Source organism: Propithecus coquereli, unplaced genomic scaffold (genome assembly GCF_000956105.1).
Source record: "Propithecus coquereli isolate 6110/MARCELLA unplaced genomic scaffold, Pcoq_1.0 Scaffold8, whole genome shotgun sequence".
In the NCBI taxonomy this organism is placed as follows: Eukaryota; Metazoa; Chordata; class Mammalia; order Primates; family Indriidae; genus Propithecus; species Propithecus coquereli.
In genome coordinates, this window is record NW_012154173.1 from 6,166,255 (window position 1) to 6,173,260 (window position 7,006).

Consider the following 7,006-nt stretch of genomic DNA (forward strand, 5'->3'; position numbering starts at 1 on the left):
CAGACAGTGCTGTGACCTCTTTTCCCTCTAGGCAACTGGCCCAGTGTTTATAAACAAAATCAGGCAGCACTCTCCCCAAACAATAGCAGTTCACTAACTTCACAAGCACTTCCACAGTTCTTATGCAAATTAATGAGGACCCTTTATCACCATCCTCCCTCCCCCACATGCATGCAAACACATTCACACCACCCAAAACCGAGATCGCAAGCACACCCTCCTCGAATATACACGGAGATATTTCCAGCAGAAGTATCCAACAAAAATTTTACATTCTGTCTGGGGAAGTGGATCCAAATGGGAAAAGATAGACAAATAAGAAGAAGAAGAAGGAGAGAGAGAGAGAGAGAGGGAGGGAGGGAGGGAGAGAAATAACTGATATCATTGAACAGAAGATAAAGTTTTGTTTTTTTTTTTAAGCTAAAGGCATCTATAGCTAGTCAATGAAATGCTATATAGCAAAATTCTAAACTCTGGGCAGCAAATAAAATTATTTTGAAATAGGACATTGCATTCATCCAAACATCTGCATTTCTAAGACAAACGTACAGATATTTACAGTTGAAGAAAAGCCACCACAACTGTATGTAATGCCCCTAAATATTAAACACAACAGCACCGTTAAATCCTACAGCAAACAAACAGCCCATCTGATCTAAGTTACAAAATGTATAATTAAATCCATCTTTAATTACAAAAGGCAACTAGCAGCAACTAAATGAATCAAAGGTTTTGAAACAAAATGTTGTTTGCCAAGGTACAGAAATGACAGCTTTACATTAAATTATAACCAAAACTCCATTTCAGGAATAAATTACAAGGCAGGAAAAAAAGGTGAAAGCAAAAAAAATGCATTAAATGATTTTCAAACTTTTGCTTTAAAATGATTATCAGTGAAAATCTAAGAGAAAAAGGTTAAAGGAAATATACCTCAGAGCAAAAAGATCATCTCCTTTTCTTCTTTGTCTATCAGTCCCCTGTTAAAGCATATGGAAAATGTTTTCAAAATGCCCAGATTTGGCACATTGTCATTGCAAAGAGAGGAGCGCAGTGATGCTGTTAGAGAAAATGGGAAATAAATTCAGGATTGGGTGCTGCCTCCTTCAATGCGGATTTATCTAAGTTTAATTTAATATTCCGCAATCACTGAATGATCGCATATAATTCACCAAGATTTTAAAGGGCTTTATTTAAATACCTTGAGCAATAAGAGAATGAAATTTAAGCCATTTCAGCCATTGCTTATATTTTTTGTTTATTTTCCTGTTAGGAGAACTTTAAGTGGCAACTTCTAATAATAAAAGGAAAAACGATGAAGGTTTCGGTTTTTTTTTTTAAAGGGAGAATGTTAAAGGAAAGCATTAGCTTTATTAAAATCATTCTGAACGTAAAATCAAAAAGCACAAAATGGTTGTTTGTAAAACACTAAACCTTTAATCGATTTTATTGGCATTCCGATCGATTAGATAAACGGAAATCTATAGTAAACATCAAAGCATTTAAAACATTTTCTCTATCTCATTTATAAACAAAACTTTTCTTTTCAGCAGAAAAAAATGATTATCAAACGACTAACAGGAAATTCTTCAGATATCAAATTACGATAATAAAATTATTTCCACATGGAAAGGGATAATGACAATGATGATAGTAATTACAATAATGAATAATTCAACAACCCTTTGACATGTATGGAAGAACCTTGAGCAGAAACGGCGTTTGAAGGGGGGCTACTTTAAAATAAATATTTTCTTTATTTTTAAAGGAATATTTCAGGAGACAACTCAAGGGGAGTAGCTTAGGTGTGCCTGCCAGACTCGTGTTAATTTCCCTGCAGATGTAGACGTGTCGATTTCTTTGCCGGCGTTTCCCTTCCAAATTGAGTTACTTCTTACAAGCAAAATTAATATGCAAATAAGAGTGAGCCCTACCAGGTTTACACACTAGTATCCGGACCTGCCTTCTACTTACTCTAAAAGGTGATTCCCAAATTACAGAGAGGGGCGAGGACTAGCCTCCGCAAACCTCAAGTGAAGGAAAACGATTTATTTGGAGTTGTGAAAACTGCTGTCCGGAGAAATGCAGCCATCAGAGCTTATGGCATTCTAGCTGCGGCAAGAGGAAGTGTTGCTGTAACGGGTATTATGTTTATTTGTTAGAGAAAATCAATGAAAGTGGTTGTAAAGTAGTTAGTGAGGCGTGGGTTTGGGACTCGCGGGGAATCGGGACTCCGGCAGGCCAGTCGAGCAGCTCTTCTCGTTGCCACGAAAGTCCTGCGTCGCCCGGAGCCGGGGCGCTGGCTGCGCGGCACCTGGCGTCGGCTCGCGGGTGCTGCCCCGCCGTGCTCTGGTCGGCTGCCTGTCTCCACGATCTTCTGCCCTCTGTGCCCTGCGTCCTGGCAGTTGCTCCTTGACTCGGGCTTCTCTTCCAGTTGCCTGTGGTTGTCCCCCCATGTCCTGCCTCAGCAGCAAACACCCTTTTCCTCTTTTTCTCTTACTGATTCTTGTCGTTTCCTCTTTTCTTTACACTGGAGCTTGAACTTCTGTTCTTTTCCTTCTCTCGGAATCCCTCTCTTCTGAATCTCTAAATCCCCTGGGTGAATCGCTATTTCTCTCTCGCCCTGCCCCTCCCCCATTTTCCTCTCCTGCCATTTATTTAGCACCCGGCTCTTCTTACCCTCGCACTTCTATCCTCTCCTCCAGACATTCCAGAGAGTTCTCATCACACCAGAATGTACTCTTTTTCTCCTCCTCCTCCTCCCTCTGGGTTGGGGAGTAAGGGGGGGTTTCGAGTTGAACTCCCAGGGGTTTTATTCTATTCTTTTAACAGCTTTACTTTCCCTTTTCTTCTTTGTATAACCTTCACCTACCTACTAATTTATAACAGAAGCGGTTTCTTTCCCTTTCATTTCCTAGTTTACAATTTCCGTCTGGGGTTGTGCATTGCACACGCACTCTCTGCCCCCACCCCGCCCCACCGCCGCTGTCCTCCGCAACTGTTTCATTTACTCGGTTGCTGTCTAATTGCACTTTCTCTTCTCGGAATAAGTTAGTTTGCATGATTTAAAGTTCCCCGTACAGCGCCTCTTTATTTGTCACATATCTCCGTTGCCCAAATAAAAGGTGGGGTGTGCGGGGAGATGTATCAATCACTTAAGTCCCTTTTAACACCTTTTGACTCCCAGTCCCATCATCTGCCCCCGTAATGTCTTGTGTGAACAATAACGAATTCTGCAAGATTTTCCTTCTCAGCGCGTGCTGATTGCTTTTGAGTTATTCCTGAGCGGGTCTCAACCCCCTCACTTGTATCTCCTGGCTTCCAGTGGTCACCATTTCAACCGTCCACCTTTCTTCTCTTTCCCTTACTGGCAGCCCTGATCGCAGGAGGGGAGCGCAGTCTAAAGACCTCGTCCTCTTGCTTCTTGTTCCTAGCTGCTACAGCTGCCGCTGAAATTCGCTGTGGCCGCTGCCTCTTCCCGCTTTAATCCCAGACCTCCAGTCATTGGGCAGCTCCTCAGAGGCAAGAAGTCAACACCATGGCAACCCGACAAGCCTATCAAATCACCGGCTGGCGTGACAGCAGCAACACTGCAGGCAGGAGTGGGCTGGGCGGAAGAGCAGAGTGGCCACTGCGCTCAGGTACACGGTCTGGGAATGGACAGCAGCTGCCGGTCTCCACGTTCTGGCTACACATATGTGCACCACCCAGTTCATACACCTACCTTATGTGCCCTAGTAGGTTCTGGAGGAGGAAGGGCGTGGGGGATGCAGATAGGATTGGAAGAGCTGTGAAAGAGAGTTTCAAACTAAAAGGAATCCAAGTCCTGGAAATTGTAAACTAAAGATGCCTTGTGCCCCAGCAGTGGATGAAACCATGTCACAATAGGCTCGAAGCCAAATGTAAGGGGTTTGCACAAAGGTCTGTCTTTTGTTTCTTTGTTTTTTGCCAGTTCTATCATTTACTTGAACAATATTAATTCAACATTCTGTTCTGGAGTTCTAAAAGGATAAAGGAAGACGTTGCATTAAAAAAAATTCTTTTCTGGCTGCCAGTGTTGGATTGGCTCAACTTTAATTTCAACTATGTTAATTGACTGCCTTGGAAATGACCTAAACTTTACCTCAAACTGTCTTCGCCCTGTTCTGTCGTAAAATGTATGTTGTTTGTAATGTGTGTTCTAGATCTCGATTCCATAAAGGGAAGAAACAGAGGACACTAGGAAATGAGTATGATCCTCTCTCGGGCCTACTTCACCTTTGTATTTCCTCATTTTCCTTAAGAAACCCCAAATTAGGCAGATGGAGGAGGAAGGGAATTTCACTAACATTTCAGAGCATTGTGTTAATTACCATGAGATAGATTGGAATTGCGTTGTTCTTTCATGATTTTAAAAGCAAACAATGTTTTTGAGAAATGCACAACGTAATATTTCTTAACTTGTAATTTCATTGTGAAACCTTTGACAAATACTTGTAGAAGAATATTGACCATATGTTCCCCTCAATCGCTTATCTCATCATAATTTCTAAATTTTGGAGTGAAAGTTTGCTTGTTGAAGTTGTATAGGACAGAAACAGAAATTCATTTAATAATAAAATTGATGTGTCTTATTGAGGAAATCACACATGAATTCTGAAATCTACACTTAAGTGTCCTCCACATAAACACAATTCATTAAACAAACAATTTTTATATTGATCTAACATTTTTTATGAAGAGGCTTTCCGTGTATAAGTATTTAAATTATACTTGGCATACATAAAATGCTAGAGAACTAGAAAGGCTTCTAAAGGCAGCAATTGCAGTATTAAGCAGAGTAGGATTGAGAGCCAATTTTTGAGGCTATAAAGAGAAATTCAAGGAAATCTTGAATTTTTTTCCTTACTTTTTCTATATTTCGTTGTTGCTGGATCCCAATATTAAAACAGTATATTTTTGAATTATAATTTATTATAGACCAAAATAGGTATGATAACTGACACTGGAGAAACAGGTCATGATACATCAGAGAAAACTTTTGGGCATAATATGATTTTCCCTGCATAGAAATGCTAATGACATTTTGGGAACATTTTCTTATTCTATGCCACTGTGCAGAGTTGCTCAGTGATGCACCACCAAGCACACAGAGCTGAAATTTGGTTATAGTTTAAATGCTACCTCAGTGCCAAGTTATTGATATGCTTAAATATTTTTGGCTAATTCATATTACATTTGACATGTGCTGACATGTGTTTACAGTGAAAAATGTATGAAAAAACATAATACTATAATTTTAAATTAAAATACATATGTTTAATCTGTTATGTTCTAGAACCAAACTTGTAAATTTAAAATGTTCTTAAAGAGAAGTTCTTCGTTCTTAAAAACGAAGGGTTCAAAATATTTCAGTACACCTTGGCTTTCTTAAGAATGAATGAACACAGAAAATGTGATATTTAAACTTTTATTATTTCGTTTAATGGTATGTCCTTAGTTACTGGAAAACTTTAAATACTTTAGGATCTATAAACTATTTGTGTATGTGTGTGTATGCAATATGTTAGTTAAGGATTTGCATAGATATTGTCATTCAAATGTTCATCTATACATAATATTTCTAATTTTTTAAAAATTAAAATGAGATGGAGTTAATAAATTAATGCATTTAAACCAAAACAAATATCTATGCATTTTCACAGATCCTTTGAATTTGTGTGATTAAGTTTTTCTTTATCATAAACTTGTCATTTATGAATAATTGAAAATTGAACCGATTTTATATTTGCAATACAGATATTTTAAATTATAAATCAATTTTACTGTCTCCCTTTAAAAATACACTCATAGTCATATAATATATGACTATCTGTTTAAATATAGATTCATGTACATGCCACACACATGTTGCCAGTTAGCACTACATTCAAATCTTTACATTTAAAGCTATTTTCTATGCCTTTAGCACATTGCCTATGGATGCCATTGGAAGGAGCAAATTTTTTTAATTCTCTTTTTTTTTAGCTAATGAATAAGACAGTGGAATTAAATGAAGTTTTTAAATGCTATATTAAAAAAATCAATGCAAGGGTGTCTTGCTCATTTTCAGCAGGACGGATACCATCTCTATAGAGTTCATTCTTGACCTTACCTGAGTAAGTACTTTAACTTAAAGTATGAGATGCACCTAGAGGGGTAATACATTGAGCTTAATAGGAAGACAGTTAATAACCTTTTTTCATCCTCGTGCACTATCAATCATGGCTGTCACCAGTCTGCTGAATCAAAGCAAAAGTGTTCTTCACAGATGACTGATTAGAAACGCAAAATCACAAGATCCATCTTCATGGTCACTTTTATTATAGTCATTTTTAAACTGACAGCAACCTGCTCAGTTTCAGCACACTGGGCATCACAAATAGTGTCACTCAGTGCAGCTAAGCATGAGAAGAGGTTGGTTGGATTATACTTAAAAATAATTAGGCCCTCAACCCTTTGTGGAGCCCAGAAAAAGGTATTCCTTTCTCAATCTTCCCTCCCCTCTCCATACCTTGCTTTGATTCCATCATATCATTAGTTTACCATTTTGAATGAAGGCAACTTAGGGTATAGTTTTATCCTTGTTAATTTTCTAGGAATTAGGAAATGAACATGTCTACTTGAGAGTTACAGATAACTTTGTCTACTGCTTTTTGTCAACTTCACGACCAACATCAACCTTGCTACCCTCACAGTTTAAATAGTTGTTTTTATACAAATACATATATTAGTGTATGTATATACATATACATACATATTTTAATTATAGGCTTTAGGAATCTAGGTAGTCAGGTATTAGTGAATGACACTGTAAGTCGCTCTTTTCTGTGGAATCACTCAAATGCAGCACTGGCATTACTGAGGTTATAACTATTTAAATGCATAGCCTTAAATGTGGCCAAGATATTAACTGTTAGATAGCTATGTCAATTCTTGACATATAATGCTATATTATTCTCTTTTCAGTCCTAGAATATTGAAGAAATCA